Genomic DNA, 11,487 nt, shown 5'->3' on the forward strand with positions numbered 1-11,487 from the left:
TGCAACGATATGTGAGATTCCAAATTACTAATACTGCTGTCCTCAAAAGGCGCTATCTCAAAAAAACACTTTTGAATTATTAATACAATGAGGGCTATCGCGTATGAATTCACCACTAGAGGCGCTAGTGTAGCGTGAGGTCTCCGAAATGTCAAATCTCATAGTTTTTGGGTGAGCTACGCGGGTTTATTTAGAATTGGAATAATTTTGTGAATATTTTGCAATATCTGAAATTAATTATGGCAAATATGCGTTCCGGGGCAATGAATGTCTGTGTTTTGAGACAGTTTTGTCTTTCGGAAATCTTTGTCCTCCCTTTTTTCCGAACAAAACGGGGACTATGAAACACTGTGGCATGCTCGATATTTTTATGGTACGGTTTTAAGGTGTATTCAATATGATTTTAATCTAAACTTTGTTTTCACGCCCGTAATAACAGACTTTGAAAGCCATACTTAAAAACCTCACGCAACAGTGCGCCATCTAGTGAGACAAAAAACGATAGCCCTCATTGTGTAAGTAGCTTAAAATATTCTGCATCACATGGTGTAAATGATAGAAAAGCGATTTGTTTTAGATAGCGCCTATTGGCTTAGGGGGGCAGAATATAGGTATAGTCACCAGCATTAATATCTGCCACAGCGGAACGTGCAAAAATATCTGACACGTCCTTCCGGCCCTTGAAATAGGGTCGTATCAGATATTTATGCACGCTTGTTGTGTCAGATATTGGTGCTGGTGACTGTACCTATATTCTGCCCCCTAAGCCAATAGGCGCTATCTAAAAAAAACACTTTTCTGTCATTTACACCATGTGATGCAGAATATTTTAAGCTTTTTTTGACTGAATACTGGATAGCGTACTACAGAATATCTTCCACAACAAGTCTACAACATTTCAATTTCCTGTCTTCAATTCGGTTTTCTTAAAGTTTACTTCTCACTGTTCCTAATTCTTCCTCTAAGTTTTATCATTTAATTTAATTCCTTTACTAACTTTTAAATTTCTGGGTGGAACAAGTTTTCCAATCAAAACTCAAGTCCAGCACTCAAGAGCCAAGCTGGCTTGATTCTTTGCTAAATAAAACAAAAGACAACCGGAATCAGGCACCGATCCTGGGCCGACCGCTGATGTAGCTTGTTAAGCCGATGATCGATAGGGCGTGAAGGTGTACGTTGGCGGTGCCCTCCAAGGGTTAAGGTCACCGAGTTGTGGTCGAAGTAGACCTGTATCGAATAGAATAGACGACAGTGATCGACAAGGCGCAAATATTGGAAAAAGATTCAATTAGGCATTGAGGTTGTTTTACGAAGCTAATAAAATCTTGAAACGATTTTCTGTCGAAATCGCTAATGGGATACCGAGGAGTTCTCAACGGAAGGCGCCATGTCTACGTATAATCGCTGTGTCAATGCACGATTTGTGCAAGCAGTTATTTAATTATTTCAAGCGTTTTGTTCCCGCACTGAGCCGCCGCTCTTTAGCTAAGCTTTAGCATATATATATACGGTGGCTGAGGGCCGGGCGAGACAGATTTTTACAAAATATCAATGGTTAAAAAGCGAGCTCTAGCATGAATAAAATGAAAAACACTGTAGAAAAAAACTACTAAAAACCTATTTTGGTAGAACCTAGTTTCCGCGCACTAGCAACACTAAAACAACTGTCAAACATGAAATCAATTGGAAGTTAGTTTGTATAAACAATCACTCTTATTTACAGTTTTTTTAATAAATACCTCGATAATTCTCTTGTTAAGTTAGTATTAAGTGAAGTTTATTCTTAAATGACCCTTGGACGCAAAATACCAGCAGCCTTCCGGGTAAGTGAGCACCGATTACGGGTCGGTGAAACTTAACTTTGCATGAGGGCCCTACTAACTCCAGGATTGATTTTTCCCTATTTATAGGAATGCTGGGGAGGCTCGTAAGGTCTATGCTAGCCAGACGAAGGTCGGCACTCTCTCTGGCTGCTCGTCGTCAGTAAGTCGCTTTTTAATGCTTTTCAATCAACAATCCTTAACTGGTGTCGTGAATCACTTCCTTGTAATTGTAAAATATGCTTTGAATACCTTGAATGTTAGCTTTAAAATAGGTGGGACTTTTGTTCGGATAATTGGTGTTAATCTAACTTTCATAATTGGAAATTACATTAGGTACATTAACTAAGTTAACTGGGATACATTTCACTTTAGTCATTAGTTAAGCTGTAGTCTCTGGGATTAAGGTATTTTTAGAATAATGCAGTATGTGTTAATGTTACTGCTATGTTTTTAATGTTTTTGAAACAATACAAAACAAAACCAAATTTAATTCCTAAATTCATTTTTTTTTTTTTTTTTCCTTCTATATTTTAACGAGGCTTGTGCACACCAAATGTGACTATTGTCAGCCTCACTGGGAGCCTCAGATATTATTACACACATACAAAAATATTACACTCTCCCTTGCACTAAACCACTGCTCTGGATGCAAAGGCCCGTCTCCAATGAATCTTGTAAATTCGCATCGCTTATTTCTTGAAAGCGGTCGACTGAGAATTACATTAACACCTCCATTGACAGCCCATACCATCCAAATACCGCTGACTCTGATCTCCTTATTCTGATCACATTCCACAGAAATGATAAGGTCTTCAGTCGTTTATTACATTTTAATACACAAAGGTGATTGCACAACTCTCATCAAATGCAAAAAAAACAATTAAGTGGAATTGTGACCAGATCGAACAGTAGTTGGCTTGACACAAGAAGGCCCTACAGGCGGCACAATCAAACAGGGAACTTTAAATACCTTATTCTGCATGGTACCATACCAAATGCCCTTTGTTTCAACAATGCCATGCACTAAAAAGTTCCTGCCATTTGGAAACGCACTCCTTAGCCAGTTGCACCAATTCGAGTACCATATGGCTTAGAAACATGTCATCCCCCTGTGATAGCCAGGCTAGCAACCTATCTGCCTGCTCATTTCCCAGTGTCATGTTTTTTTTAAAAAAAAAAAAAAAATTATGCTGTATTGTAGTTATTACACAATAAAAAAAGTTCGGACGCCAGGCTATTTTTAAAGAAAATAAAACAGCCAAAACTCAGCAGATAGAGGAAATTTGGACTTTTTTAACCCAAGCCGGGGACTCAGACGTTGCAATAAAAACTCGGTCTCACCTGATAGAGGCTCCCAGTTCTCGTCTGATTTCGTCGTACTTGGTTAATGGACTCTTTAGCCAAAAAAATAACTTAAATAATAGCTATGAGCTAATTACACAATTTTAACTCTTAAAAATTAAATTACAACCAAATAATACGGCATTAAGCATTTGCCTTCTAATTTCAAAAAAGTATTAAAGTAGCAAGCCAGAAGGGCATGTGGAATTACACTTCCAAATTCAAAATTTTATAGTTCTTCAATTATCTGACGTTGGTGCATCTTGCGTTAAAATAAAGTTTTCACTGACCGTTTATGGACGCAAAATAAAGTCAAAAACAAATACAAAAATTCGAAGCGTCACGGGCGGGGTCCTCATGGCGGCCGACACCTCGTGCTTTTCAATTTATAAATCTTCATCCAGCATGCCGAAATGCGATGCCGATGCGCAAAAATAGATCCCAAAAGAAGGAATGGGTATTTGTTTATATATATAAAAAAACGCCTCGCGGCTAGAACAATAAAGCCACAAGTTAAAACTTGAAAGGAAAACGAAATATCAAAAGGTTGAAAAATCAAATAAATGGTAAAAACTCACCGTTTTTTCCGAAATTAAATCATCTTGAAATAGTTCACACTATGGTGAAATAAAATATAGGGCTCTAGGCCATTTCTAACCAAAACACGCCTGGATTTCACCAGATTAATAAAAATTCAAATTCAAGCCATCTTGATGGATGGTGAGATGAAAGGAAAGTGAAGAAATATTTTTTTAATTACTCCAACAAAACTACTGACCATGGAATCAAGCCTTTTCAGCCTCTTAAAACTCCTCTAAACCAATGAAAATCAACACCTACCTCAATTATTTAATAATTTGTGACAGGTGCGGTTGAAACTACCCTAAAGTAATAATTTTGTTAAATAAACTGTCAAAACGATCCAACTTGGTTGTAGAGTTGGGAATACAACACTACAATTCACCCTTTCCCGAAAAAAAATAAAGCACTAAAGCTCTATCAAAGGTTTCAAAGAAAACAAAGTTTTAATTTAAGACTCTACATTGATAAGAAAAATTAATAAGGCTGGGAAAACCTCAAGGAGATGTTTCTGAAACAAAATCAAAGCTCCAAACCTAAATTCAAAGCATGCAAGATTGCAAACTTCAAACTCTATCATCAAATCTTCCAAAAGTGAAAGCTATTAATTATAAAGATTGAACTCTATGTCCATTATCACAACAACCATAAGCTCAAAAGTTTTAACTTAACTATCTCAAAATAAGAAAAGGAATCCCGGTCAAAGATACCAAGTCACTGCTCTACCCTCGGCATCACCTGAATTCGCGTGACCGACGCTGAAAACAGATGCATCAAGGCCTACGGTAAAAACAGTAGAAATAATTAAATAAGAGAAAGAATAAACAATTATTCAAAACATTAAGTCTAACAATTACTGCTAATTACTTAAACTCTACTTTCATAGAAACTCTACATAATGTTACTTGCTTACCCCACCGCTAAGGATAACAAGATCAGTTAGGCCCCTTCGCCACTGACTCGAAGCTAAACAAGTAAAATTATCAAAAAACTTAAACAAAACTCTCTGAAATAGCCTGTCACCAAGGACCAAAGTTCAGCTAGGCACATTCGCCGCTGACTCTAAACTATTCGAAAATTATTTAATTGTTAAGATAAACGTGCGAAAATCTAAACAAAAACTTACTTGACAAGCATGTCTCAAAGTACAAGAGATCAGCTAGGCACCTACGCCGCTGACTCAAGCTTAGTCAAATAATTTTCTCAAAAGTAAATCCCAATAGCTAATTGAAACTCAAAATCTTACTTGCATAACCCGTCAAAAAAGACCAAGAGATCAGCTGGGCACCTTCGCCGCTGACTCAAGATAGACAAGTAATATTTCTAACAAAAGTTTAAATGAGTAGACTGAAATTCAGTAGGCAAATCAGCCACTGACTAAAACGCTACGAAGTACGATAACTCCATGTTTACCTCAACAGTATCCTTACAAACATGGGTACCAAAATAAGCTTGAACGCTCTATGATAGAGTCGTAACTACAGAAAAATACACCGTACTGTGGTCGGCACAACCCCACTGACTTTCCGGACACAGACGTGTTCTAAAAAGGAAAAAAAAACATCATGACTGGCACAACACCACCAGACTTCCAGGCATGAGTAACAAAATCTTGGGCGCTCTACAATAGAGACGAAACCAAGAAAAAAATACCATACTGTGGTCGGCACGACTCCACTGACTTTCCGGACACAGAAGGTTTCTAAAAGGAAAAACATCATGACTGGCGCAACACCACCAGACTCCCAGGCATGAGTATCCAAAAAGACTTGCACGCTCTACAATATGGAGACGTGTCAAGGGAAAAATTATCACACTTAACTGTGGTCGGCACAACTCCACTGACTTTCCGGGCACAGAAGTGGATAGCAAAATCTAAGAAAGAGGAAACAAAATCCTATAGTCAAATCCAAAAGTCACAACAAGGAATGTGCACGCGTGCTAGTCTAATCCATGAACTCCCAATAGGATACTTAATAACTACAGCATGCAAATTCTAAAATTATTTTAACCAAAATGTTAAATTTAAATTTTAAAACCAAAATATGTGTGAAGAAAATTGAACCAAAAATATCTAAGTTCAAAGTTTTTTATAGTAGAGCAAAGTATCTACTACTCAAAACTTGAAGAAAAATACACAAATCTACAAAATATACAAATTAGTTTAAGATTTTATGAGTTAGAAGAAAAAGTGTTCTTTCTAAACAGAACTACTATTCATGTATCAAAAATGCAAAGACGAAAGAGCCAAAATTAAATATTTTGAAATCTTCTTCAGCAATTGGAAATTAGTTTTACCTATCATACATCCTTTCAAGAGGCATTTATTCATACATACCTAACACACTACCATATAAAACCTCATAAACTAAACCCAGTTACAAAACAAGAGACAAAATTGGATAAATTTTCAAAAATTAACACGCTATCCAAACAAAAGGCAGCCAACAAGAAAGTTGAGCTTCTTTTTTTATATAAAAATTAAGATAAACTACGCAAAGAGCGAAAGAATAATAAGTCAAAAAAGAGTATCGACTTCAAACTAAGACATTCCAACTCATAAAAAATGACTTTCCCTTTCATCAACAATTTTTGCCATGTCTGTTTAGCAAACAAAAAATATCAAAGTGTAGAAATACAATACACAAAAACTAAAAGCTATAGAAGCTTAAAGAACAAAGTTAAATTTTAATGATGTCCTTAACATGGTAACGACCTGTTGAACCCTTACTTAAATCTTTTAAAACATAAACGTTATTAGAAACTTTTTCAGTTATTTCGGATTTAACGAACTTTGGAGCAAGTTTAGCAGAAAAATAGTTATATGCATTGGATTGAACAAAATTACGTCTCCAAACTATGTCACCTACATTATATGAAACAAACTTTCTACCCTTATTATAAATGGCAGCATTCTTTTTATAAGCTTTTAACAAACTACTAGTAACCTTTTCAAAAATAGTACTAAGATTATTTAAAGATTCGGCGTAAGATTGACGGTTGCCAATTTGAATTTCATCTAAATTATTAATAGAATTACTTACTCTATGTAGAGCAGCATCGACAATGACTTCTCTACCAAACATCAGAAAATTAGGAGTAAACTCCGTAGCTAAGTTTTCGCTACAATTTAAAGCTAATTGAACATGGGGTAAAAATTTTGACCAAGTTCTATGATCGTCTTTTACAAAACAAGAGATACAGGATTCTAGAGTCTTATTAAATCTCTCTATAACATTATTTTGAGGGGTGTAGAGACTATTATAAAATATTTTAGTAATATTATATTTTTTAAGAAAGTCAACAAAATCTTTTGAAGTTAGCTGGGAACCGTTATCACATATCAAAATTTTAGGAGAGCCAAATTTTAAGAATATCTCTTTTTCAAGAAATTTACAAATTGATTTCGTAGTAGCATTAACTAAAGGAAACATCCAGACATACTTAGTGAAAACATCGACCACTGATAAAATGAATCTATGACCTGAATATGTTCTCGGTAAAATTCCAATTAAATCTAAAGACAACATAACCATAGGCTGATCCACCTTTTTAGGATTAACCATTAAACCAAATGGAGGAGAGTTTGAATGTTTATAAGCTTTACAAGTCTCACAAGAATTTATGTAATTTCGAACATCTTTAAACATACCAGACCAATAATAGTGTACCTTCAGTTTTTTCAAAGTTTTATGAATACCTAAATGTCCTGAATTTAAGTCATCGTGATTATTTCTAAGAGTCTCTATAACATGTTCCTTAGGGATAACTATTTTCCAATTTAAACGAGAATTAGGATCAAATTTAGCTTTACAATATTTATATAAAGTTTTATTCTCTACCTTGAAACTTTTGTGACGTAAAGGAAATTTTTGACAATTAACAAATATCTTTTTATACCAAGGGTCAATAATATCATCATCAGGATATTCTATAGGAGTAATATCTATTGCATTTATTTCAAGTCTAGACAAAGTATCAGGAACCGTATGTAAACTACCTTTTTTATGTACAACATCAAATGAAAATTGCGCTATTCTAGCGGCCCAACGCGCGAGTCTACCTGACGGGTTAGTTAACCTAAGTAACCACTGGAGACTAGCATGATCAGTAACTATAGTGAAATTCATACCTTCAATGTACGGTCTAAAATGCTCTATTGAATCTAAAATAGATAAAAGTTCTCTTTCAGTTGTACTATAATTTTGTTCACATCTTGATAAAGCACGAGAATAATAAGCTATTGGATGTTGTTCATGTTGTTCGTCTTCTTGACATAAAACGCTACCTATACCAACGGAACTAGCATCACAATGCAGAAAAAAAGGTTTTTCGAAATTAGGGCAAGCTAAAACGGGGGAAGAAACTAACATTTGTTTTAATTTATTAAACGCAATATCGGCAGACTCATTCCACTCAAGAGGTTTTTTCGAATTTTTACTACCGCCAGTCAATTTTGTAAGAGGGGACGCTATATAAGCAAAGTCTGAAATAAATCTACGATAATAGGAACACATGCCTAAAAAACTTCTTAAATCTTTAACGGTTTTAGGAACGGGAAAATTATTTATGACTTCCAACTTAGAAGGATCAGTGTGAAGACCACGACCATCAACAACATAGCCAAGATATTGTAGTTCATCCTTACAGAATTTACATTTTTTAAGATTAACTGTTAAACCAGCAGATTTCAATTTTTCATAAATTATGTCTAATAGTTTCAAGTGAGAGTCAAAATCTTTTGAAATAGCAATTAAATCGTCCAAATAAGCCATTATTTGTCCGTCAAATTCAGGGCCAAACAATTTATCTACCAATCTCTGCAGTTCAGCTGGAGCATTTGTCAAACCAAACGGCATACGAATAAATTCAAAAAGTCCTTTACCAGGAATAACAAAAGCAGTTTTTCACGAGATGATTTTCTAATGGAATTTGGAGAAAAGCTTTAGATAAGTCAATAGCTGAAATAAATTTAGCATCTCTCAAACTATCCAAAATACGTGACGTATAAGGAAGTGGATAAGCATCTTTAACAGTCAAAGAATTTAAACGTCGGGAATCTAAACATAAACGAGTGGTGCCATCTTTTTTATCTACACCTAAAACAGGAGAAGACCATGGGGACTTAGAAGGTTGAATAATATTTTCCTTCAATAAAATATCTACTTCATCATACAAAGCTTTTTGTTTTGCCGGACTAAGCGGCCAATAACGTTGTTTAACTGGTTCGCCTACAGTAACAATTTTATGTTCTGTTAAATTAGTAAGACCTAAACCCATCTTTTCATAAGAAATATTTTCAAATTTATTAATGATTTTATCTAGTTTATTTTTATCTTCGAAAGAAAGTTCTGAAACAGAAGTGACAGAGCAAATTTGGGTAGAGCTACTACGTTCGTACGTTATATTTTTAAATAAATCTTTTGCTAAATTAAATTTACGCCAAAAGTCAAAACCTAATATTATTGGTGGTTCCAAAGAAGGTATTACCATAAAGGAGACAGTATGAGTGTTGTCATCACAAGTGACAGGAATGTTCATCATACCAATAATATTTTGAGAAGAACCATCAGCTGTACGAGCACTTTTCGAAACCGTATTAATTTTGAAACCCAAATCTAAAAATTTTAAATGACTATTCGAGCCTAAAACGCAACCATTCGCTCCACTATCCAATAAACCTACAAAGTTGCGATCACGAACTTTGAAGTTCAGAAAAGGACGAACGTCGTCGTTCTTTACAAATAAAATAGGTGCAACTCTATGAATATCAAAAAATGTTTTTAAATAATCAAGCCAATCGGAAAATTCTTTGCGTTGGATGTCAGGTTTAGGTCGACAAATTAGTTTTTTGAATTAGAAATACCAGGTTGTTCATTATCAACCACCGGGTTGCAATTTGTGCAAAACTTAACTGTAGTATTTGCTTTCTTGCATCTAAAGCAAATCATGCCAGGAATTTTCCTGCATTCTTTAAACGAATGACCACTTTCGTCACATTTCAAACAATTTTTCGCAGAAGGCGGTGATGTAACAACAGCAACATAAGGTTTTTTATTAAATTTTCGCGCATCAATCTGAGGCTTACGCTCTTCAGTTTGAGTCGAATTATATTCTTCAATAATTTTACTAAATTGCACTAATTCGTTAATAGAAATTATATTCCTACCCAAAAGGTGCATGGAATATTTTGGAAGCATGTTGTGTCTCAAAATTTCCAACAATGTTAATTCCTGAAGGGAATTGTCAATCTATTCGACATATCTACTAAATCAATGATGAAATCTGACAGAGTCTCACCTTGACGCTGTTTTCTTGTACGCAGGTCAAATTCAAGTTGATAGTCAAAATTAATTTATCAAAACGTCTAAGCAATTCAAATTTTAAACGCTGCCATGTAAAAATGTTTGTCCGTACTGAACGAAACCATTTCAATGCAGAATCCGTAAGAACTTCAGCAAAAGAATTCAAAATGTGGTTATCAGCAATATCACGAGCTACGCAATACTCTTCAAAATTTGTTAAAAATTCACGAACACAAGTCTTGCCGTTGAATTTATACCTAAATTTGGAAAGATCAGGTTTTTTATAAAAGTTACCCTTTACAGTCTGAATTGGTTTTAAATTGTTAGTAGCGTTCATTTCAGTTAAATTATTAAGATCGTCTAAGAAACGTCCTGACAATTCAATGTTTTGAGGATGATCATTCAAGTCATCAGTACAAGTCGCTACTGAAATCACTAAAGGTTGGTCTAACAAACTATGAGCTAGCCTTGGCTCCGATAGATCCAGTAATTCTTTCTCCATTTTAAAATGAAATTAATAAATGTTATAAAAAGTCAGTCATTAACAAAATTTTCAGTTATTAAAAATTTAAATTCAATCTTGACCGAGCCGAACAATCTTCAAATATGCCAAAGTACCAAATCTGTTCAAAATAATGGATAATTAATTTTGTAAATATCTAATAGCAAAAATATTTAGTTGTTTTGTTTAACAAAAAGCACAAGTACCAATGCATAAAACTTATTTCTCAACCAAAAATAACTTATTAAAAATATCAAATCCGAGAATATTTTGCTGAAAACATTCAAAACAAAATTCAAAATAAATATCAAAACAATAATAAGGAGATGCAACAACCTCAAATTCACAAATAAATGTAAATAAGTCCGAAAAACAAGTACTTCAGTCCCTGTTCTCTGGCGACAAATGTCATGTTTTTTTTAAAAAAAAAAAAAAATTTATGCGTTATTGTGTATATTACACAATAATAAAAGTTCGGACGCCAGGCTATTTTTAAAGAAAATAAAACAGCCAAAACTCAGCAGATAGAGGAAATTTGGACTTTTTTAACCCAAGCCGGGGACTCAGACGTTGCAATAAAAACTCGGTCTCACCTGATAGAGGCTCCCAGTTCTCGTCTGATTTCGTCGTACTTGGTTAATGGACTCTTTAGCCAAAAAAATAACTTAAATAATAGCTATGAGCTAATTACACAATTTTAACTCTTAAAAATTAAATTACAACCAAAATAATACGGCATTAAGCATTTGCCTTCTAATTTCAAAAAAGTATTAAAGTAGCAAGCCAGAAGGGCATGTGGAATTACACTTCCAAATTCAAAATTTTATAGTTCTTCAATTATCTGACGTTGGTGCATCTTGCGTTAAAATAAAGTTTTCACTGACCGTTTATGGACGCAAAATAAAGTCAAAAACAAATACAAAAATTCGAAGCGTCA

This window comes from Choristoneura fumiferana, chromosome 3 (assembly GCF_025370935.1).
Source record: "Choristoneura fumiferana chromosome 3, NRCan_CFum_1, whole genome shotgun sequence".
NCBI classification, from domain to species: domain Eukaryota; kingdom Metazoa; phylum Arthropoda; class Insecta; order Lepidoptera; family Tortricidae; genus Choristoneura; species Choristoneura fumiferana.